Source organism: Malaya genurostris, chromosome 2, assembly GCF_030247185.1.
Source record: "Malaya genurostris strain Urasoe2022 chromosome 2, Malgen_1.1, whole genome shotgun sequence".
NCBI lineage: Eukaryota > Metazoa > Arthropoda > Insecta > Diptera > Culicidae > Malaya > Malaya genurostris.
In genome coordinates this window covers 309,663,819-309,689,319 of record NC_080571.1, presented here as the reverse complement: position 1 = coordinate 309,689,319, position 25,501 = coordinate 309,663,819, and the positions used below count along the sequence as shown (strand labels likewise).

Sequence of the window (25,501 nt, the reverse complement as noted above, 5' to 3'; positions counted from 1 at the left end):
CCGTGTTGTATGTAATTTATGCGTCGAGCTGACTTGTAATTATTTGAAAACGGTTTGTTACACGAATATGGTAGAGGGTTGGGCAAATTGAGAAATACGTTTTTTCAATTATTCTGCTGTCAATTTGAAAGTAGATCAAACATTTATCAGCTCTGTCCGTTTGATAGTTATGATTTAGAGGTTATCTGTTGATTATCAGATGTTTCACCTCGGATATGAAAAACAACATACTTATCTTACCGAAAAGGTAAGCATGGTGCCATAGATGGCGAAAGCTAGCGGGTTGGTAGAGAGCCACTTGGATCTCCCGTGTTGAAGCGTTCATCGAACAAATCCAAAATACTCACTTCTGTTAATACATACATGCTCACTAATACATACACTAGCGATAATCGTGAGTACTGGTATTCGAAACCATGTGACAGAACATAAGCAACTCGTGAAGTACGTTTTGTTCATTGAACAGAACGTCACTGCTTTCCCACAGCAATCAATATTTAGTGGACAATGGGCGAATCAAGGCTTCGATTCTGGTTAAATACAGAGTGACCATTTGTTCTAAAAAAAATAGCGAATCTGACAATTCATGATGTCCAAAACTGTTTACACTTTAATCGCAATTTTTATATGCGGTTTTCTACACGAATTGAGTTTATTATGTAGATTCGTTATCTACCCTGATTTGTGAACGATGTACTATCATATCACGCTTTATTCATATTTCACTTTATGGTGCATGCGTCTGGGCCTCCCACCCATTATCCGCCACTGATTTGTCGACCGGGTGACGGATTATGCTTCACTAGCCAGGTCAGTCTCAGCACCGACAGCTTCTCAGCCAGTAATGTCCAAGCCGCTCATAGCAACAGTAACGTAACATAATAGCATGCAAGTGCTCCAGCTCACCCACACAGTCTAGCTACGAACGCATACACTCTGCACGTTTTCGCGAGCACGAAGGCAGAGAGTGGGAGACTATCGCTGTTTTTCACTGTCCCTGTGTAGAATCGGTACCACTCAGGTTCTAAGAAGCAGTTTTCCTTCATGCTGCCTTATTGTGTTTTTTCATTCGCTATCAGGTGCTACGGTTTTTCCGTTTCTGCTCGATATACTATAGGAAAAAAGTGTAATTTTAAGAAGTTGTAAATCCCGAAAGTGATTTTGTTGCTGCATTATTGTTGTTTTCATGCTCACCGAGAAGTGGCCTGTTGGATGTTCGTTGCCAAATGTGTGCACTTGTTTTTAATTAGCAAATTGTTACCAGTAAAACCCAGTGTGAGTTTGTGCAGGCGAAAAAACATTAACCAAAATTAATGAAAATTAATGACGATCCAGTAAAGCTGACCGGACTCTAGCAGCGTTAGTAACACCGAGTAAACGAAGTGCAGTATATAAATTGTGCTCATTTTTCATCACTGGTAGGAGTCCGTAATTTAATTAGTGTAAGGTGCCCATCAAACACACGAGCGCGAACATCTCTTGGGTTCTCTTTCAGTCTTTGGTAGTAATTTGCGGAAATAAACTATCCAGATTTTGTTCCGCCGGGTTCCACCGTTGGAAGAATCACAGTTAATAATTGGTCCAAATATACATTCTCCATCCACTATCGATCGAATTGATCCTCTGAAAATGAAATTGATTATTTTTACAATCCTTGGGGAGATTAAATCCAGTAGCAGAAATCGAAAAAGCAAAAGCCGTGGCGTCAAACTGACGAAAATTACGGTCAAATGAAGGATGAATTCAGTGTATCTATCAGCGCATAAGAACAGATTTGTGCTTGAGTAATTTTCGTGGCAATATCGATTTACCAGGAAATATATATATATATATATATATATATATATATATATATATATATATTCTCGAGGGCTGCGGAGTAGTCCTGCTGCTGGATATCGTTCTTAGTGAAAGTTGACATGGTTGAAAACATAAATATTTTCATACGTTTCCTAATCAGTTCCGACAAAAAGCGTTTTTGTATGTTGCTCATATCCATTAGTTTTCGGTACTGTTTATTACATATGAAGCTGAAAGTGCTGCTAGAAGTTCGAAACGGTTTCACCATTCGGAAATCAGTAGTTTCGAATTTTAAAATTCATATGCCATGTACTACAAACTATTCAATCCAAGCCGGCAACTAAAGCACCACCACCATTGAATGCCGTAACTTCATTAGGTATTAGCACGCTACGGCTAACACACCGAGTATTGTAATTGAAAATAAAAAAACGAGCCTAATTAACATACTCTTTGTCACTTTCACTCTGTGGGTATGCGAGATTACACTTGCGTGACACATTCTTTCAATAAGCTTGTGTTGTCACGTATTTTAGTGACGATAAGATAGAATTACAACTTAAAAAAAATTTCAAACACTTCATACTTTACAATCAGAATTAAGGTGACACATTATATTTATCTCAGCAAGTTGAAAAACCCGGTTCACCCAAACCTTTTGACCCGTTGGAATAATGTAACAGGTTTTTGTTAACTGCGATTGAAGAACACTACGATCATGATTGCTGCTCATTTGGAAGGAAAAACGATACCAGTCCTGAGATTGTGTGCGTGTGTTCAATAGAGGAAAAATTGGCCAGCAACAGTAGAAATCTAAACCTACTTGCAGGTTGTGAGAAAGGATTGTAACATGATAACCGCGCAAAGAGTGTCGAGTGCAGCTCTCAATCTGGCTAGTACCTTGATTTGACATGGGAACGGTTTTCCCAGGGCAATTTATAGAATAGGATTATACCACACACCATTCAATGGCTTACTACGTAGGGGAATTGTGCCAATAGTCATCTTATTAGTCGAGTCAACATATTTTTTTGCTTATTACTTGGCCTACAATCGAATCGTTTGCACTTATCTTTTGAGTCAGTCTACTAAAACAGAGAGGGCATATCTCTCTAACTAATGGTTTCCTATATGAGAAGAATGGTGGACATGGGATCAATAAGGGAACAGTTGCCCTATGAAAATACCGCTGGAATGATGCTCTGTATAATAGATTAAAGACTGTGCGAACGGCCTATTGAAAGAAAGGATCAATATCACATTTTTAGCACGTACGCAAATTTATGAACAGTACAGACTAAAAGTTTGTTGGTAGTGGAGAGGTTTACAAGTTTCTAAGTTTCCAATTTAACAATAAAATCGCCTACCCTTTTAAAATATAAGCTCTAGCTAGGTCGTTAACATGAGATATAAGAAATCCACAATTTCAATGACTAGTAGTGTGTGATTGTTTATTGTTATTATTGTTATTATTATTATTATTATTATTATTATTATTATTATTATTATTATTATTATTATTATTATTATTATTATTATTATTATTATTATTATTATTATTATTATTATTATTATTATTATTATTATTATTATTATTATTATTATTATTATTATTATTATTATTATTATTATTATTATTATTATTATTATTATTATTATTATTATTATTATTATTTTTATGATTATTATTATTATTATTATTATTATTATTATTATTATTATTATTATTATTATAAAATTTTCTTCAACCCCCGGGCTTAATCTTAATGTTGGACACATTTCATTTCCTTTTTTATGTGTAAATGAAGTCACTGCCACGGTTTTTGAACTGGATGTCTTCGATACTCGTTTTTTATGGCGAAGAGTTAGTCTCATTACCTACCAACTAGGCTTGGACGGGTATTAGTTCGCTAATCGCGTCTTCGTCCATTGATTTGTAATTGCTGTTGCTGCTTTCGTTGATGTTGGAAGCATCTTAATGAATTTGTTTTATGAACGTTTCGTCTTCATATTGTAGATTCTTGGTGTCGTTATTAGTCGTAGCACTTATTTATATTGTTATCTCAGAGGTGCTGGCGTTGTTTGGAACTGGTTGAGAAAAGCTTAAGGCGTACTTGGAAGTAGATGTTCTTTTGTCCAATTTCTCGCAAGGTTCACCGAAGTGGATAGGTTTTTGACGGTAGTAGCATGTGGCCCGTTGAAGCTCGTAAATGATAGTATCATAGTTTATACTTGATGTATTCAAACCACTCAATTTTATTTCTATGCGTACCGAATAAAAAACCCGTAAAGCTTCGAAAATTTCCATAAGAATACCGCATAACAACGGCTCTAGGACTAACAAATTCTGACATTTCCTTGAACACAATTTTTTTTATGGCAAATATTTCAGAAATGCTTGACCCATCAAGATTTGAAGGGGAAATTTTTTTTTCACTTCTATGGGGCGCCTTTTCAAAATTTACCCTCTGAGAGAGTGATAAGTTTTTGTTCGTGAATATCTCCTGTTGTATCTAATGAATCAACATAATTCTTGCTACATGCCATCGGGAATATGATCACAATTTTATGAGAAAATTTTCAGTTGTGTGACATAATCTCAAATAGTTCAAAATTAAACTTTTCTGAAATGTTTGGTATAAACGAGTATCGAAGAGGATAATTCATAAGGCGCATTTGCCTTTCTCGTATTTTGAAAGCTCATAGCTCAGTGATCTGTAGAAGTATTTATATAATCTAACTACCAATAGAATCGAACATTTTCAACTTGAACGTGTATTGCAACAACCTTGAAGTTTTTCAATAGTACACTATTGAAAAACCTGTTTGATTTAACCCATGACAGCACCAGCCAATCAGAACGCGAGATGTCTGCATCTATAGAAGAGCATCCATATAAAAGTTCAGTGGTTAAGTTTTCATACCATTTGGTGAGCAACTGTTCCCGAAACAAGACACACACGAGTGCAACATCGAGGACCTGTCGTCTCACTGTTTCCAGTTCTGCGAACAGGAAAAGGAATTTTGGCAAAGGGGCTGTCCGTACACCGCTGCCAGTAGCAGGTATAAAATCAAATATGATGTGAGAAATAGCATCATTAAAGTTAAAGCAGCTACTCTGAACGTACGAGACACCGTCAGCACGATGGCACCGAAAACCGCTAGAAAGGCAGTCCAAAAGTCCAGCAAGGCCCATGCAAAGCACTTTTCACTGCTAAAGATAACCATAAAGAACTAGTTGAATTTCGTCTTTTTCCTACCGTTTTCTGAGCAACTGTTGCCGAAACAAGACACACACGAGAACCATCTCAGATCCTGTTGTTTGTGACAATTCAAGGCACTTCTTAGTGTCACAGATAATCATTAAAAGTTAATTCAACTTTCAATATTTCCTACCAACAGATTCATCAAGATCGAAGTTAAAATAATTTGCACCGTCACTAACACATTCAATTACGAACTGCAATGCGAAAGTGGAAGTGATGATGTTGAACACATCTTTATACTAGTATGGGATCGTGTGAAAATATGCCATGCGAAACAGGGTTGCCATATTAATAGATTAATCTTTATTATTATAATTGTTATTATTATTATTATTATTATTCTTATTATTATTATTATTATTATAATTATTATTATTATTATTATTATTATTATTATTATTATTATTATTATTATTATTATTATTATTATTATTATTATTATTATTATTATTATTATTATTATTATTATTATTATTATTATTATTATTAAAATTATTCTTGCATACCGAAGATCGTCGATACATTTCCGACCAGGCCATTGCAATTGTCTCGTACTGAAATTTCGAGAAGAATTAGTTATCTCCGAACTTCATAGCTTCAATAAAAATAAACTACAAATACCTAGCCAAGATTAGCAAATTAAAAAGATATTGTTTCAAGTTTGGAATATATAGTTGTAGAATAGTAGCTGTTTAATATAACTAATCTGTACTTCAATGTAGGTGCATTGCTTCATACTCTAGTAGTGAAAAAGGGGAAAGCTTGCAAAATTCATACAATCAATCAACTAACTGATATTCGAAAAAGTGATGGGAGCGTGCCAGTTTTTTCGTATTCACGACATCCAGTTATGTCTCTGACATTACCCAAACGCCTTTTTTTCAAGACGACACCAGATCTCGACGTTTAGTGCATTTCCTCGACAAGACTAGACGCACAGCTCCGAAAACTTGCTAAATAAATCGCATAACTTTGCAAATTCGCACATGAAATCACATAACAGAGACTCAAGTGTACTGGGGTGTAATGCGTAACCACTAGTTCAAGAATTTACAAGAAAGCCCGAAACAAATTATTTTATGTGGAGATGTGACGAAATCATTTCGTTTCAAATCCACATCTATAAAAAAAACATTCCAGCGCCGCTTTTACGTATTGATAGGCCTGGGAACAAATTTTTTTGTGTGCCCCTAATGCTAATTGAATGTCTATTTTTTTCTTGCTCGCTTGGTCCTGTCCGGGGCTCCCTAAAACCAGTCACGTATCCAGAGAATTACGTACATTATTTTTGAATCTTTGGGCCCCTCCCGAAATGAGATCCTGGATACGGGCCTGCCTAAAACCGTGGGCCCGGAGCACTTGGCCTCACTGTCCCTATGTAAAAACGGCCCTGATAGAGTCAATCTTTTTGGAACATAGAGTCCAACTAAAATTCACATGCTGCTTGAAAAACCATAAGGTATTTCAATTGAAGCCAATTTTGAACAAATCGGTTCATCTCTGAAAAACAAAGTGCATATTTTGAAGACTACGTCTGTTGCCGCAGAAGTTAGCTGTCAGGTTGTCCGCATCCGGAGACTAGACCAATTAGATTGCGACGTAACTCCTGAGACTGGTCGTCGCAATGCATGTGAAGTCATTCTCCTATCGGAATCACAGATTCGACCTTGGCATCGTATTCTATAGTGGACGAAAATCATCCATTTTGGCTCGCCTGGTTATGTCTCGTGTTTCGGCCGGATGCAAGTTTCGTCTGCTCATTATGCTCAACTAGTTAAGCCTAACTGGTGGCTGCATACAATTGGGTTGAAGCCGAATTTTTAAGTTCTTTTGTTCGATTTCATTATGTTTAAGCTTTGTTCATGAGAATAAAATCAAACTATAATATGCCAATTTTCATTTCTAATTCCAAGGAAAGTCAAATTAACGGTTATACAAAGAACACAAAGCTAGAATTTCATTTATATAAAAGACAATGAAATTTCAATGAGTTTCGAACTCATGAAGTTTACAACAATGTAGATCAAGGTAGAATAATAATAGACAAAGAATTTAGTCTTTTGAAAAAAAAGTAGATTTTGAAAATATTTGGGGTCGTTTGAAATCCAATATGACGACTTCCAGTTCGTTGAAATTCCTTAAAAACCCTGCTAAAACAGATATTTCCGGAACGGGTTCGATGAGTAGCTACCGGAAAACGATGCTTGAAATGATTCTGAAATCCAAGATGGCAACTCCCGATTTATTTAAATTCCTTGAAAAACCCTTACAATATGGACATTTTCGAAACGAAATTGATGAGCAGGTCCCGAAAAACGATGTTTGAAGTGGTTCTGAAATCAAAGATGGCGACTTTCGGTTTATCGAAATACCTTAACAATCCTTAAAATGTGGACAAATGTCGAAACGAGACTGATGAGTAGATGCCGATGCGACTCCCGGTTTATTTCTTGAAAACTCTACAATGTTAGTATTTACGGATCGAATTTTATAAGTAAATGCCGGGAATGAAGATTTGAGGTGGTCTCGAATTTCATGATGATGACTTCTGATTCATTGTAATTCCCTACAACTACTTCTCAACCCTGTTCCGAAAATACGAAAATATTGCAATATTCTTTCAAGAAATTGAATCGGATACAGTCATCCTGGATTTCGCAACGACCCAAAATATCGTATTCTTGTATCTATTAATTAAATCCGTTCCGTACATATCCACATTGTAAAGATTTCAACGAAATATTATCAAACCGATGTTACCACCTTGAATTTCGCTTTCTGGCGTCTACTCACCAAACTTGTTCCGAAAATACCCATTTTGTAAGGGTTTTAAAAGAATATTAATAAACCGAAAGTCGCCATCTTAGATTTTAGAACCACCTAAAACATCGTTTTTCGACATGTAATCATCAAATCTATTCCGAAAATATCCATATTGTAAAAGCAAATTTAGCAGCTGCAAGATTCATATGGGTGGTCTATAATATAACTGAAACTGAAACAAACGTTTTAGTTTTATTTATTCGAAGGGTTCTACTGTCAAATTTAAACCTGGTATACGCTGCCGTTCTATTTTTTCTATATTTGAAACACAGATAATATGCTGCTGGGGCTGCCAGTTTATTTTGTTATAATTTCTAGATTTAAATTTTAAAACTAACATAAATTAAACATTCCGAACGACTGCGAAACTTCCATTTTCGGTGGAAATCTCGAACTCGATCTAAAAATATATGAAAGAGCTGCTTCACTGCTGTTTCGTTTCGCAGACTGTATGATGACTTTTCTCAACATTTCCGTTAGCTAGTCGACAAGAGCCTATTTTATCATTTGTCAAATAATGCGGTATTCACCGCGTACAAATTTTTTTTACAAATATCGGCAGAATTTATGAGTAAAACGATCCGGAGACTAAAGATTCAATAGCCCGTGCAATACATGTTTTAATCCCATCGCAGTCCATTAAATAAACCTTAAACAACACTTCCCAACGAAATTTTAATTTTCTCTTTTATTTGGTCCTTATTCTTAGCAAGAATGAAATCAAAACAATTCTGCTGTTGCCATATGTTCTAGACGTAACTAACTTTACCCTTGGGGGCGGGTATAGTGTGATGGGTAAGTCGATGCCTTTCACGCAGCCTGCCTGGGTTCGATACCCAACCCCGCACATATGGTAGGAATTTTTTTCTGGACCGAAGAGGCGGTTAAAACCTGTATAATTGAAACAAAAATAAACTACCCAGAATCGTCCATCATTTTGATACTGGAAACAAGTAGAATTGTACACCATTGACTGTTACCGTTTCGCACTAACAAACAAGTCCAATCATAACCAACCGCAACGGCGCACTTCATAGGCAAGCTAAGCTATGGTGTCATGACGAAGTATTTCAACTCTATCAATTTGGCATCATACCCCGCTTCAGGAAAAAAAAAACATAATCATTCATTACACTCAGTCGATCAGTCTGTGTAGAACTTATGCACAAAACTGTGACCATTGGTAAGCTTAGCTATACCCATTCCACATCATCGTCTTTGAAACAGTGACAGTGAGACAATCTTGGCATTCATGAATAGAACGCCATCATACTTGACCCGATAAAGACCCTTCGTTGGTTGTTAATTGAGAGTTTATTTCGCTGCATAGATTATTAACTGCACTTGAATAGTATGCGACAATTACCGTGACGTTCTACGCCCCGTAAAAATTATGACAATGTGCCGAATGAGACAATTCTCTTGCGTCATTACAATTTGTTAATTGTTATTGTCATTCGGTGATACGGCGTAAGCCATATTTTACTAAATTAGGGCAATCACATGTTTCGCTCAGATTTACATTATGCGGCTTTAGTTCTTTAATACAAAGAAAAGATAGGCTAAAATTTATCGCTTACTTCAGAAAACGGAAATTCCGGTTATGAAAATTAAAAGGTTCTTCTTAGATTTTGGGAACTCAGAAGAACAGAATTTTATTTGGATCCAGAAATCATTATCCTTCCAGTGAGATGAGAAAATGGAATTCCCGCTGCTAATATGTAAGTGTCAGTTTTTTTACAATGATGCCTCAAATGTCGAAAACAAGTGCTAATAACTTACTTATTGACTCAATTAGAAAATGATAGGCATGAGAATAATTTATATCCTGACTAGCCATTTACCTACAACATGGAAGTTAACAAAGCATACTTGGAAATTTCATCAGAAATAAAACCGTTTTTCATTCATCTAGTGAGGGGCATCATTACTCAAATTACTTATAATTTCATACATTCATTGCAATGTGAATCGATCCATCCATCTATGAGAAAACAAAGTGAGTTCCAATTTAGTGTTCATTTGCCACTAATTTTAGTGCTTCCGAAATCGGAAACTGGGAACCAGTTTACCCGAAGTCTGTTCATTTGGCCATCAATTAAAATAATCTTAAAATTGAAGTGGTTATGGACCAAATTTGGAAAAAAAATTAACGTGTTTTGAATCGTCACTGTAAACGACCGCCAGAAAATTTTGACATAGTTCACCCTGTAAATCCGGAAGTCAGATCCGGATAAAAAAATAAATAGCAACATACGAGACCATTAGATCTTTCCTGTGAATTTACGCTTATGAAAATCGGCCAAGTCATTCCTTAGAAAATAAAACAAAGTTCTATTTTGTTTATGACCACTATCTCCGCGGGTCTAAAATAGCCAAAGTGAGTTTGTGTGGTCATTTACTAATAATACCGGAGAACTAGAATAATTTTCTGACTATATTTAGGTGATTATCTTAGCTTCTAATATTAGTTATAAAAGAGTGCTTTTGAAAAATTTTTCACTCATCCTCGTATAATTCTGGAACCAGAAGTTGAAACAGGATAAAATTCGAAATTTTCTTTGGAGCCATTAGGCTTTTCATATGAATCTTTGTTTGTTAAAATTAGTTTAGCATTTTCGGATAGATGCAAGGACATATATTTGTCACATGCACACATACATTTTTCAATATTATGACAATTGATCCTCTAGGCCTCCATTCAAAAGTCAGCTTTTACAAAGGTTGCATAGCTTTCTTTTATTTGAAAATTCAAAAATTAATGATTACTTTGTCAATACTACCTAGAATTTAATGGAAAGTGCCTTATCCATGCATAGGTGTAATAATAATGTAAAATATTTTAGTATTATTTATTATTCCTTTTTTTAAAACTATTGGAATGAATAAAATCGACAGTCACAATTCAAGTTAAACTGCTAAGCTGCTCCAGTAGCTCAATTTGCACTGCCGTGTAGTGACGAATTGAAGACGAACCGTGAAGAAAATTGAAATTAGACTTAATGCGCTGTGCACAAACAGTGCTTAATTTCCAAATTATTAAATGCACTACAGCCAGTCCTTTTTACGCGGGGAATGCGTACCTCACCAAACAAAACCGCGTAACTTCGAAAATCAGCGTAGAATAAACGCATAACTTCGAAGATCCGCGTGAAAATTCGCAAAATTATGGACATTTTTTCGTTGCCAAATGTCTTATAAAATTCTTAAATCATCGAGATCTGGTGTTGTATCAACAAAAATGTTTGAAAATTCGACTTTGAGATTTCCTAAATCGATTTTCAACAATGCCGAATGTCTTAGATGTGCATGAAACGTTAAGATCTAGTATAAACTAAAAAAAATTATCAAAGAGGATATCACCAGATCTCGACGCATCATGCATTTCTAAGACAAAATAAGAAAACCACATAGCTTTAAAAATTCACATAAAAACGCGTAAAAAAGACCTCAGTGTAAACTTATCGAGCTTGGGATTCCATTTATCATAAAAAAATCATACACTAAGAAACATTACTCAACAATATTGTGTTAAAACAGTACATATGAATTTCAGATTGAGCGCATTTTTTTAATTAGCTACGGCAAATCAGACAGTCGTATGAATGAGAGAAATAATATCATAGTGTCGTACCAAATAATTAGTCTTAACAGCAGTTCACTAGCTAAAACACTTCTTCCTTTCCTCACAACTAATAAAAGGTTCTAATGTAGCACTCATCTCTACCCTTGAATTGTCGACGAAGGATCATTCTAAAATAGGGCAGTCAAATTACAACACTTATATTAATATAGACGGGACACAACTATGATCACGTTGAATTTTTCCAGAGTATTGTATTAGAGGCTATTTTAAAACGCGCTTCCAAACAATCGCTGGCATCACTAAACGCAAAATGAGCAAACGATTATTCCAGTGACAATAATAAATCCATCTTCTCACTGTCTGACCGGCTAACCTAGTGTTGATAAGAGTTTGTATTCTAGTAGTGTCTGGCGTTGAGTGGATGTCGTAAATCGTAATTATGAGATTGCCTGCTACTGCAATTGCAATGGTGCAGTTGAGTGAATTGCGACAGGTACGGTTGAGGGCAAATGAATCATAATGTCACAAGAATGATTTAGTGGAACATGATGATTGTTTAAGAAAATTAATATTACAGTATCAGATATTTTCCATTTGTCCATGTTGCTTAATTTCAGCTACATCTTTCAAACCGGAACGAAGGCGATGATTTAAAATTATTCATACTTTCGTTGATATTCAACGGTTACTCAGTACCTCCCACTTTGATAATACTTGAAGCTGCAAAGACACACGTCACCAATTTAGACTCTCCAAATCTTCCTAACTGATGCAACTTTCATTGCTTCAATTGCCAAATAGATTTGTTTAACAGCACGCAAACAACTGCTACGAGGCGCAAATCCAATCAACGCAACGCAAGCATCCTAATCTTATACAATAACAGAAGTCAACGATTGGATGCGAGTGTCTAAGCATAATCAAAGTGGCAGACCACTGCTCATCACCAAACATTGCGTAGTTGAATTATCATCTCATTCATTTTGTTCTTTTATCAGTGCCTGGGTATGATGTCGTTACTGTCAGACATCAAACCTCAAGCATATTTGTATATTATTCAAATCATGACACAATCACCAATCTGACCGGCCTCTCGGCACTATGAGTGACTTGACTGTATTGTTATTTCGCAAATACAGAAAAAAAACCAAAAGCGTTTTGCGCATTAAAATACCTGCTCGGACGAAATCGTATCCAGTGAGATAAGCTGAAAGGCTAAAAATGAGAGTTCAAATCTATTTTTATTACCCCACAGACTGATGGGTTATCGCATGATGATTTTTCTACGACAGGATGACTGAAGGTGAACTGAAATAGAGTACAAGCAACCGACTGGAAAAAAAATTATTCGACGTATTCTACATCGTAAAAATTTAATTATTCGAAAACAATGAAGTGTATTTTTATGTACAAATAGTATTGTCTTCGTTTAATTGTTTACTATATGTAAACATCGATTGTAACTGAGGCTCACTGGGAAGTTCAACATAAAATCAAATCAATTTGAAAGTTCTACTTGTTTGCTCATGATTGTAGCACATGTTTTATGTTTGGGTCATCATGACCTCAGTTATTTCCGATTTTTTCACCAGCCAATTAGGAATAAATCAAGAGAAAGTAATATATAAATGAAAAGGCGAAAGTTCTCTTGGATGTTTGTCACGTGCACTGATCGAACTCGGTATTGTTTCTCAACCAGGCACGCTTGACCGAATCCTACTATCAAAAACTAAAATTTTCGACGAGGAAAATTATTTAGCTCTGTACTTTTTTTTGTTTCTATTATAGAGGCTTTAACATTAATGTCATTCTTCGGGACAGAAAAACTTTCTGACCCTATGTGCGGGGTTGGGAATCGAACCCGGGCAGGCTGCGTGAAAGGCATCGACTTACCCATCACGCTATACCCGTCCCCTAGCTCTGTACTTTTTCACCCACTTTTCAATGAACCTACTCGATTTTTTAATAAAGCAATGCGAAAATTACGGCCCTTTCTTACTTAAAACTCATTTCGATAAACGACTGCTTCCCTCGAAGATTGGAGCAAACACGCCAATCCAAGTCTTGGCTTTACATTACAACGAATGCGATGTTTTATTTTGCAACTATCTCGTGATCAAATTCTGCAATACAAATAACTCTGCATCTATTTGAAAAATTCAAAGTGGCTACTCTACTAGCTGTAGCTCTACTAGCAATTCAATGGCTACTCTACTAGCTGTAGCTCAACTAGCAATTCAATGGCTACTCTACTAGTTGTAGCTCTACTAGCTGTAGCTCTACTAGCTGTAGCACTACTAACTTTCGCTCTAATAATTTTAGCTCTATTAGTTTTAGCCATACTAGTTTTAGTTCTACTAGCTTTAGCTCTACTAGCTTTAGCTCTACTCGCTTTAGCTCTACTAGCTTTAGCTCTACTTGCTGTAGCTCTGCTTGCTGTAGCTCTACTATCTGTAGCTCTACTAGCTCACTTGAGCCAATTAGATCTGATTCCTACTAGTTGTAGCTCAACTAGCTGTAGCTCTACTAACTCTATCTCTTCTAGCTGTGGCTCTACTTGCTGAAGCTCTACTAGCTGTAGCTGTATTAATTGTAGCTCTACTAACTTTAGCTCTACCAGCTATAGCTCTACTAGCTTTAACTCTACCAGCTTTAGCTCTACTAGCTTTAGCTCTACTAGCTTAAGCTCTACTAGCTTTAACTCTACGAGCTTTAGCTCTACTAGCTTTAGCTCTACTAGCTTTAGCTCTGCTTGCTGTAGCTCTACTATCTGTAGCTCTACTAGCTCACTTGAGCCAATTAGATCTGATTCCTACTAGTTGTAGCTCAACTAGCTGTAGCTCTACTAACTTTATCTCTTCTAGCAAAGGCTCTACTTGCTGAAGCTCTACTAGCTGTAGCTATATTAATTGTAGCTCTACTAACTTTGGCTCTACTAGCTTTAGCTCTACCAGCTATAGCTCTACTAGCTTTAACTCTACTAGCTTTAGCTCTGCTAGCTGTAGCTCTACTTGCTGTAGCTCTACTAGCTTTAGCTCTGCTAGCTGTAGCTCTACTTGCTGTAGCTCTACTAACTCTATCTCTTGTAGCTGTAGCTCTACTTGCTGTAGCTCTACTGGCTTTAGCTCTACTGGCTTTAGCTCTACTAGCTGTAGCTCTACTAGCTGTAGCTCTACTAGCTGTAGCTCTACTAGATGTAGCTCTAGTAGCTGTAGCTCTTCTAGCTCTAGTTCTACTAGCTGTAGCTCTGCTAGCTGTAGCTCTACTAGCTGTAGCTCTACTAGATGTAGCTCTAGTAGCTGTAGCTCTTCTAGCTCTAGTTCTACTAGCTGTAGCTCTGCTAACTGTTGCTCTACCAACTGTAGCTCTTATAGCTTTAGCTCTACTAGCTTTAGCTCTACTAGCTTTAGCTTTACTAGCACTAGCTCTACTAGCTTTAGCTCTACCAGCTTTAGCTCTGCTAGCTGGAGCTCTACTAGCGTTAGCTCAACTAACTGTAGCTCTACTAGCTTTAGCTCTGCTAGCTGTAGCTCTACTTACTGTAGCTCTACTAACTCTATCTCTTGTAGCTGTAGCTCTACTTGCTGTAGCTCTACTGGCTTTAGCTCTACTGGCTTTAGCTCTACTAGCTGTAGCTCTACTAGCTGTAGCTCTACTAGATGTAGCTCTACTAGCTGTAGCTCTTCTAGCTCTAGTTCTACTAGCTGTAGCTCTGCTACCTGTTGCTCTACCAACTGTAGCTCTTATAGCTTTAGCTCTACTAGCTTTAGCTCTACTAGCTTTAGCTTTACTAGCACTAGCTCTACTAGCTTTAGCTTTACTAACTTTAGCTCTACTAGCTTTGGCTCTACTAGCAGTTGCTCTACTAGCTCACTTGAGCCAATTAGATCTGATTCCTACTAGCTGTAGCTCAACTAGCTGTAGCTCTACTAACTCTATCTCTACTAGCTGTAGCTCTACTAGCTTCAGTTCAACTAGCTTTAGCTCTACTAGTTTTAGCTCTGCTAGCTTTAGCTCTACTTGCTGTAGCTCTACTAACTCTATCTCTTGTAGCTGTAGCTCTACTTGCTGTAGCTCTACTAACCATAGCTCTACTAGCTTTAGCTCTACTGGCTTTAGCTCTACTAGCTGTAGCTCTACTAGCTGTAGCTCGACTAGCTGTAGCTCTACTAGCTGTAGCTCTTCTAGCTCTAGTTATACCAGCTGTAGCTCTGCTAGCTGTTGCTCTACTTGCTGTAGCTCTACTAACCGTAGTTCTACTAGCTGTAGCAATACTAACTTTAGTTCTATTAACTTTAGCAATACTAGCTTTAGTTCTACTAACTTTAGCTCTACTAACTTTAGCTCTACTAACTTTAGCTCTACTATCTTTAGCTCTACTGGCATCATCTTTTCTAACTCTTGGTTTTTCTCTCTCTCTCTTAATTAGCCATACCTCTATTGACTGTTGCTCTAGTAGCTCTAACTCTACACTAGCTCCTCTTGTTCGAGCTCTACTTCCATTAGTTTCACGTCTACTGTCAAAAGTCGCTACTCAAGAAAATCCCTGTTGTTATTACACAACACAAAGAAAATCACTGATTTCTTACTATGTTTACTCTTTGCAATACACAACTGAACCTTCCCATATATACGAAAAATATACACGACAGTAACATAGACACAACAGCAACTTTCCCAATATTTTTCGACACTTAAGCGTATGTCCTTATTATCTACGTCTAAAGCAAAGATTTTAATCGAATTATGTTCATAAAATTGGCAAACCAGGTAATATTAGATAATAAACGAACACTCAACTGCATATTAAGCTGATTTCAGTTACCAGATGTTTATGTAAATTATTGGTTTTCTAATTGATTGATTTTTCTAGAGCTCAATCATTACGACGGAACGGGAGATTTATTTTTAGAAATGTTTAGACTCATATGATTGTACCCTTTCAACAGTTGCTCTTGAGAGAAAAAACGATGAAACGATGGTAGATCGCATGATTAGGAACAGATTCCAAAAGAATATAAGCTTCTTCAAATTCCTTCGAATCTAAGCATGAATTATATGATAAGGAAGCGTGAACATAAAATATTTCGTTTGAATATTTTCTATAAATTGAAACAAAAATTGAAAAAGACGTACCTTGCCAGACTACAAATTACACGCGACAGAATAGAATTGAAATTCTGCTTCAAAACAAGAGAACTCCTAAAGTAAGAACATATGTCACTTCTTCTATGTTAAGGGGTTGTATGAATTTCAATTCTGTCTCATAAATTTCCTTATCACATTAAGAAAGTACCATTCAACTCCTTTGAACGTATGTCACATTAACAACGGCAACTAGAAACTCTTATGATTTTGCTCTATGGTGAATTGCAAATATACATGACATTGATATCAAAACTTAATTCATATAAGCGTTTCAACATTAAATCCTACCAAATTGAAAATTGACTCACCGTGCGTCTCCATTTTCAACCTATGACGCTCTGTTGGAGTACACTCATAACAAACAATCAAATGATTAATGTGCCTACATCTGAATACGCATCAGCAGTGGAATGACTATCGGTGTTCGAATAGGATCGTACCTTTTTCCATATTTGAGAACGCTTCACGCATAATAGAAAACAAGCAGAGGTTTTCCCGTACGCTCGTGTGTTTTCTTTCCCATTCAATATGATCGATGAAAATAAATGGTTTTTCTCTTTGTTCTTCGCAGAACGCGCAGAGCACGGCCACGTCAAACGGAAAACGGAGAAGCAAACGTGAAATTTAAGCCAATCAGCCAATTAATACCATCTGATAGATTTAGATTTTCATACTCAACTGCTCATACGATGAAAGAAACCCATCAGTTGCTTATCCAAAAGAGAAAAAAAGTAAATCAGTGAAAACAACCACAAATATTTCATCCCGAAATAAACATTTCCAAGTGCATAGCGCCTGAACTAACCGTGGGGCCATTTTGAGCGAGGCAAAACAAAATAGAGTAGTAATACACTACAAGTGTGAATGAAAGTTTACTTTTACGTGTCAGTGTCAATGCCAACAACAACAGCAGCAGCAGCATTACATCACCCTGAGCAAGCTGAGTGAATTTCTGTGCATTTGTTGATATCCTATGTTTTGATTGCTGTCTAGTGTTGGAATAAAAAGTCGTTTTTTACCGTGTGCCAGATGGTCGTCGTCCGCTGAACCAACGCCTAACGGAACCCACAAAGGAGGAACGAACCACGAAATACTTGCAGAGCAACTGGTGCTGAATTTTTATTGCGGCTATAATTTTCCACGAGGTAAGTCTCATTTCTTCACGTAAACGAAATAGGATAGCCGAAAATGAATATTGCCGTTGATTATATTAGTTATTTGTTTTATAATACCCGAAACAAAAGTAATAAAATGAGTTATGATTACCGTCATCCTTTGAAAAACTCGTTAGATATCAACTTCTTCGAACATTAATCACACTATGACTGCTGGATCCAGATTTAATTTAGGAAATCAATAACAGCCTTCCGAACAAAGTAAATAAAAGTATATTATTCAGTAGCTCAAACTTCCTCTCAGATCCGTAGTGACGGTCGCTTTGAACATCCGTGAACATTTAACTTTTTACAATCATCTGCGAATGAGACAAAAATGGTATTGCGATAAAACCCCAAGAAACTTTTATTTGCTTGTATTGTACTTACAATTTCTCTCGCTTTCCAAATCACCCTAAAGGTAAAATGTGCAATATTGGCTATCAAAGTTAGGAAGGAATATAACGAAATTTAAAAGTTGCTGTTGAATACCGCAATAAAATTATTAATTTTTTGAACGCAAAGTTATAAGGCGTTTCCATCTTCAAGGTGAATTCTTTCGAAAAGTCGATCAATAATGCGAAATAAATAGTTTGTGGAGTACCGCATGGCCAAGAAAAAAATAAGAGAATCTAAAGAAACCAAGGCTTTCATAAAGTACACCAGTAAACACTATCTTTATCAGTTTTCAAAAAAAGTGTTTATTTTTTAACTCGGGACATATTTTAACGTATTAATTTTTATCATCCCGCCACAAAAAAGCTAACAATTTGATTAAAATCAACGCCATCGAGATGAAATTCGGATTTCTTTCCAACCTGATCAATTCTGCTTTCCCCGTGAAGCCGATGCATCCGTCTCCAACTAACATAATAAACGTTCTGTCCGTTCCGGTGTCAGGTATAAGCGATAATTACCCTATAAAGTTTAATTTACGTCTGGATTTGAAAGTAGAGCATTTTTACCTATAATTTTAAATTTTATTGTTTAAACCTTGTTATATAATTTGCTCAATTGTCCATCAAAAATGTCGTCGAGTAAAGACTATGAGGCCAGAAAAGTATCATTTTCCATTCTAAATAGTTTCTTGCTGAAACCGCCCTCTTAGAAAGAACGTTCAACGGTTGCTCCAACACTTTGGATCATTGGTCCAATTAACGTCCAATCAATCGTTCAACGGGAGGCCAACACGGGACCTTTGTTTGCCGATTTTGAAACAGACCGTTAAACCGAATCCCATTTTTTCGTTCAACAAACCCGGCAGACAGAGGTCCATTGTTGAGCCATTTTTAATATGAGGAGTAGGAGCCCCATTGGACTAGTTTTTTCTGGAAAATTTCTAAACTTTTTTCCACTTAGTTTTTTTTAAACTAACACTACATACCTGTACAATTTTTCTACTTCACGTAGAATAACAATAAATTTTCTTTCTATATGAAGGTAACACCTAATATTGACACTATCTTAGAAAGAGAAAAAAAAAACAACAAACCGACACAGATAACTGAACGAATATTTCGTGCAGTATGTCGTTCAACAAGCGCTCAACGTCCAACCAAATAGAACCGCTTGCTGAGAGGGCGTGAACTGTGGCCGAGCTTTATCATGATGAAAAATTACGAGCTCGTGCCGGACAATACAAAAACGACCACCCAAAACATTTCGTACCTACCGCCCTTCGATATTCCTTGATTTCGACTAATGCGGCACCCAACTGTAAGTCTTTTAGGTGAATCCCAATGATTCTAGACGCAGTGTAATGGCTTTTCCGTGTATCCAACCATGGTGCACTAAACTTATTGTGCATCTGGCACGAAACCATATGCCACAGAACCATGTAAAATGCTGGCCATCTAGAACACAAGTTTTGAACCAACTGAGCAGCGCACGACACTCAATTTATCAACATTTTTCACCGCAAAATTCAAATAAGTACCAAAAAGTCGATGACTACTACAAACGAAACTCGACACGAGCGACAGGACAACAAAAGTTGACATATTCAAGAGAAATCTCAAACCCATCTTGCAGGACGGCTTATAAGTGTCAATAGTAACAGAGATGGCATTTCACTAGAGTGATACACCAGGGCGTAGGTTTCAATTATACACTGCGGATACATTTGCTCCGCTCCACACAAAGAGGAAAGCGCACTTCTTCTCAGTGTCCAGACAGACAGACTTTGAGTGCGTGCTGTGTTGAAAGAAGCTGGTGCGAGAGAATAACATTCTCTTCGCACGAATCACTCTCACGTGCTCTCGCCTAAATACATTCAAGTGATCACTGGCGCGTGATGTTTAACGAACTCTTCTGTGAACTTCAGTTAATAGAGAGTAGATCTGGCCTTGCTATGAAAAATTTGCGATGAAAACTGAAAATTTTACGATGAATTGTTTTATTTTGCTGATTTTGCGTGCCCCACGCTTCTTCTACGCAAACCATACCTCAGATTGCTCACCGGCGTGTACACCTCTGTGAAAGTATCTGCATCCACCTCAGAGAATTTATTAGCTAATGCTCCAACACTTTGGTGCGATTTAGTGGAAGAGGTAAAAGGAAATAAACAAACGCACTCATGATGCGTGCACACTTTATACAACAGTGGTGTATGTACGTAAAAGAGAAGAGCTCTCGTTGAAGTTGTCAGTGCGAGGGGAGAAATTTTGCTTGCTCTTCGTCACACATAGGAGATTGACATCTCTGAATACTAATACTATTCAAGGGCGGAGTACCCGTCTGCGATCTTGAGTTCGCTGCTATCACTACACTACACTATTTATATAACACTTTAAGTAAAGGATGATTTTTAAGAGGTATATGATTTGATTTTAAAAAAACACCAAAAATATGAGAAAATTGATGAAACCTTTATTGGAATCGATAGAACAATCAATATAATTTGATGTTTGAAGATGGTTTCATGCAAATGTTGGCCGCAACTCCGCTTTAGATGGCCCTTGCTCAAGGTCCAATTTTGGCACACTCTCTTCAACATATCGGCCGGTATTTCACGAATAACGCCACCGGCTCATAATCCACACCAAACAGTGACTTTTTTTGGGATACATTGGTAGCTCTTGAAATGCTTCTGGCTGGTCTTCACTCCAGATCCGCAAAATGGAACTTCCTCTTGCCAGCGCCCATTCATGAATAAATAATAGACCAAACAACGATTCATGATTAAATTATAGATCATACTGAACAAGTTTGACAATAACACGAGACACGATTCGTGATCTGTCAAAAACAGTGTTGCCAAAAAGATACCAGCAAAAAAATCACCCTTTATATTGCACCGAGATGCAATATCCTGAACCAAATGGTTTAAATCGATGGCAATGGCAGTTCAATTTGAACTATTTTAAGCACAGATTAGGCGAAGGCAAAACGCGAAGAAAATGAAAATAAATAAGTGCTTTTCGCACAAACCGATTACTTTGTGAACTTCGCCTAAATGTTTAACTTTCATGAGTTAAACGTAATTTTCGGATTTGGGAAAAATATTTCTTTCATTCAGAGTAATAAAAAACAAATTATATTTTTTTATCTTATAGACAATACCCGACTATAACTGAACTAAAGTTAATAAAATTATAGATAATAGACAAATTTGACACCTTGATCATACCGTTCATCAATATGCTTATACCCTTAAATGTTAAGCTAGGAACTATTTTTTATACAAGTACAAGTATACTCGTTAAATTAGAGTTAATATACAGTTAACAGGTCCAATTTCTGTTCCTTCAATAAATCTACTTGTAGAAAATACTCTTGTTGTTGTTCGTTGATCTATACAACTACTTAATTACCCTACGACTGCTGCCTACGCTCGCAGTTCAAACTGTAATTATGTGGCCAAACGTTTAATTGACTGTGGCTTATTGACAAGACTCTTTCTCTGCCATTCTATCCTTGGGTCCAACTAATGCCACCAACCTATACCTAATGTACGCCCACACGTTTCGAGTGGGATAAATAAGCGGTAATCGAACAGGTCCCAGCCCACCACGCTATGGCTGGGGCCAGTCTGTTAGCTGTCTGGTTCTGGTTTCGATTTATATGCAACGCAGTTTGAATGAGTGGGTTGTACGCTTGCATTTTACTAATGCTACCGATGTTGAAAAATATGTTTCGTTTCTCTTTCTGATGCTGTCGAACTGCAGCACTTGGTGGTGGCACACTTTTAACATCAGAATAAATGTAAACAATTTATGTCTGCATCTTTGAACGTAGTTCGAGAAGTCTGTTGCTGAACAAGGGCTTTTGTTGAAACGAAATCAGTTAAAGTATGAACCATTAAATAGAACCTGACTTCAGGGCATATTCAACGAAAAATTGGAATCGTGGAAAATAACGTTGATTAGAGCTACTGTTCGAATTGTTTATGAACCGCTTGAGTTCTGCAGGCTGTCGATTTCTCACGAGTGCTATTAAAAAAACAACAGGCTACGTGATTCAATGTGATTGATATTATCAATCAGTGGACGAGGGCTGATATATTTATATATTGGATATATTGTTTCAACCACTGAATCAAATGTTCTCGATAGCTGTGTTTTACTTCAGCAAAAAGGTCTTCTTAAAACCACAAACGGTATGGATGAAATGTTTGCTCAATTTTAGGTTAATCTCGATTTGATGTCACATTATTTCACATCAAACTTATGTTAAAGATTTAAGCAGCAAAAAAACGTGTTATATTGAAAAAACAAACCAGGAGATCGCGTATGCTTCTGCATTTCCACGTTAGTTACGGAAATAAAATACGGGAAACGTATGAAATAATAAGTTACATAAATCTAAAACCCACGTCGGTAAGCGAAGAGATTTATGGAACTGATGCGGGTGTATTCTCCCAGCCCATTTATTATGTTCCGATGTCAGAAGTACTGGTTCACTAGCGAAACTACTAATGAATCCCGAAACCGCTGATAGTATTATTTAACGTTAATTAGCTAGCTTTTCCATCGAATACCTTTATAATGGCCTCATGTTGCATATCTTTCGGCAACGAAATTCTAAGCGAAGCTCATTTGCTGACAGATAAAAGCATAGGTGCTTCAGCGTAGTACCGGATAAAGTAGACCATCGAATCTACTAATGTATATATCGTCTATCACAGCTATTCGCAGCCTGTGGTGCTCCAGGGACTGCGAATCAATTTCATGAAAAACTCTATTTATGTCAGCAATTGCAATGCAGTACGTGTTGTTGTGTTGCCTTAAAGTCAACATAATAATGGTTTTTGTTAATTTAATAATCATGTTGCCATTATTTTAAACTTGTGTATACTTTTCCGTAGTGTGCAAATATATATTGATAGCGAACAAAAATTAATCTTAAACGGCGGGATCCACGAAAAACCATTATCATTCCAAAGAGGTCCGCGATTTAAAAAAAAAAGTTGGAAACCACTGCTCTATCAACTATGCCATGTCAGAAAAACATCAGTCTTCTATACTCGGACTAATAACATTGTGACAGGGAGAGTGATTTACCGAAGATAATACATTCATAATTTACTATTTCTGTGAGAAATATGTTGATCACTTCACAATACCCATTTGTACTTTAATGATACTTGTTTATTATATTAATAGGAACCGAAATGAGTTTTTAAGAATATGGTTTATGTTATTGACATTTGAAATCTCAAAAAAGTCGGCATAGTGAATAAAACTGTTAGAAAGAAATCTGTAAAAATATGTTCATAGCAACAGGAAAAGACACACACAAAATCTCATATATCAGTGTCTAGCTGAGGTAAATTAGATTGGCAATTGAATATCGTGTATTCTCTTACGAAATTAAGCCACAGGGCAGAGATAGAGAATTAAACTATGTAGCGACTGAAAAATGTTGAACATGTAAAAAGGCTTGGATCAATTAGGTTGTTTCTTGAGTTGGTTATTTTTATATTTTATATCGTTTATTTATACCCGGCTTTAACCTAGTTGCGGTCGTTCGCCAGAATTCCTGAGTTGGTTTTCACATTCACATACACCATGAGTAACGCTCGTATCCGTGCTGTATTTTAGACTCAAATACTGTGTACTGTTTTTTACTCTCAAATATACTGTATTTTAATTTGTAATGTAATTTCCGATTAAAAATAACCGTATATTTCACATAAAAAAATTAAAACAGAATTTTAAATCTTTGCGCAACGAATTTCAATTTACCACAATACAAAACGTCAGAAAGGGGGCTACCACGTTTGGCATAAAGCCGTTTGGCATAATGGTTATTTGGCATAATTGTTATTTGACATAATGGTTATTTGGCATAATTGTTATTTGGCATAATGATTATTTGGCATAATGTTCATTTGGCATAACAGTCATTTGGCATAACAGATGAAGATTCTGCTTAATAGAAATTGTTCTAATTTACTGCAATTTTGAAAGGTCTAATGCGGCTACGCCTCATCGTTTTTAATGACCTGCTGTCCGACCTCGCTCCGCTCGTTCGGACTTAACTAAGGGATAGCTCCTAGCTTTGGGTAATCCGGGCAAACGCCCGCAACTAGACAGAGGTGATTTCTGCGGGGGTGTTGCCCCCCCGCAGTGGCCGGCACACTCGCGCCGTCTCGACCTGAATCATTTATGACGAACAGAATATTGTGCTAGCACTAAGTGAGTTGCTTGTATAAAATGATAGTGTGCTATTCACTACAGTATTTTAAATATAAAAAATATGTAATAATGCTATTTCACCTAATATTATCGAAATATTTGGATCGAATATAAAATTCACATATTTCGTTCGAGTTTTCCTGGCACAACATAACTCGATCGGAACGCAAACGAAAATTTACAAATCCAATTATTGTTATGACAAATGGCATTATACCAAATGACCATTATGCCAAAAGACTATTATGTCAAATAACCGTTATGCCAAAAAACATTATGCCAAATAGCGTTATGCCAAATGACCTTATGCCAAACGGGTCGCCCCCCTACCCGATCAAATGCACATAACGAAATTATAACAAAATTATTATAACAGTCGGTATTTTTATCAAAATGTGATATTTTCAATTATCTGTACAGTATATTTGTCGGTTTATAATAACGCACAATATCAATATTATAACACAGTCTGTTACAATTACTTTCAACGTATACTATTAAGGTCAAATATTTATTATAGTTTATCGTCTTGACATCTTACATGGAAAGATGGGATGAAACGCAACTTGAGGTTAACAAATATATCGCTTTTGTCTTAAATACGACAAAATTATTCAAAATATTGATGCAAATTGCTGAATACTGTGGTTATGTTAGGAAACAGCTGATTCCACAAAATTACAATTAGTTACTCTACACTTATGCCAATTATATAAATTTCGAGAAGAGCAACACTCCGCCATTGGTTCCTAAGATTTAAGTTTGAATTATCGAATTAAAGAATAATCGTGAATAATTCTTACATTTAACAAACGCACTCACTTAAAAAATGTTCACCTATCTTTAATATAAAAACAACATATTTTAGTGATAAATTTATGTGTACCGTTCGATTTGTCATTTTATTGCATTATTATAGTGCAATTAGTACTATTTTTACAATTTTCGGAACCCGGGACCGGTTAGAAAGAAGCAAATTTATTTGTTCGTCAACATAAATTTACCTATTACACCCAAACCTCCATTAACGTTATAATCGGGGGTTAGTACATAGAATAATGACGTAAAAAAGTTTACGTTATTTGG

At 36.4% G+C, this 25,501-nt stretch overlaps 1 protein-coding gene across 2 annotated transcripts in view; it reads left to right on the top strand.

Annotated features, from left to right (window-relative positions):
* Positions 1-864: 864 nt before the first annotated feature.
* LOC131431072 (electroneutral sodium bicarbonate exchanger 1) overlaps positions 865-25,501 on the top strand; it is a 118,632-nt gene continuing 93,995 nt past the window's right edge. Inside the window, exons 1-2 of one of the 2 annotated variants that reach the window (XM_058596537.1) lie at positions 865-1,418; positions 17,195-17,768. The gene's annotated coding sequence lies outside the window, so the exon portion shown is untranslated. The remainder of the gene's footprint in view (positions 1,419-17,194; positions 17,769-25,501) is intronic. The other variant, XM_058596536.1, reaches the window with a different exon arrangement.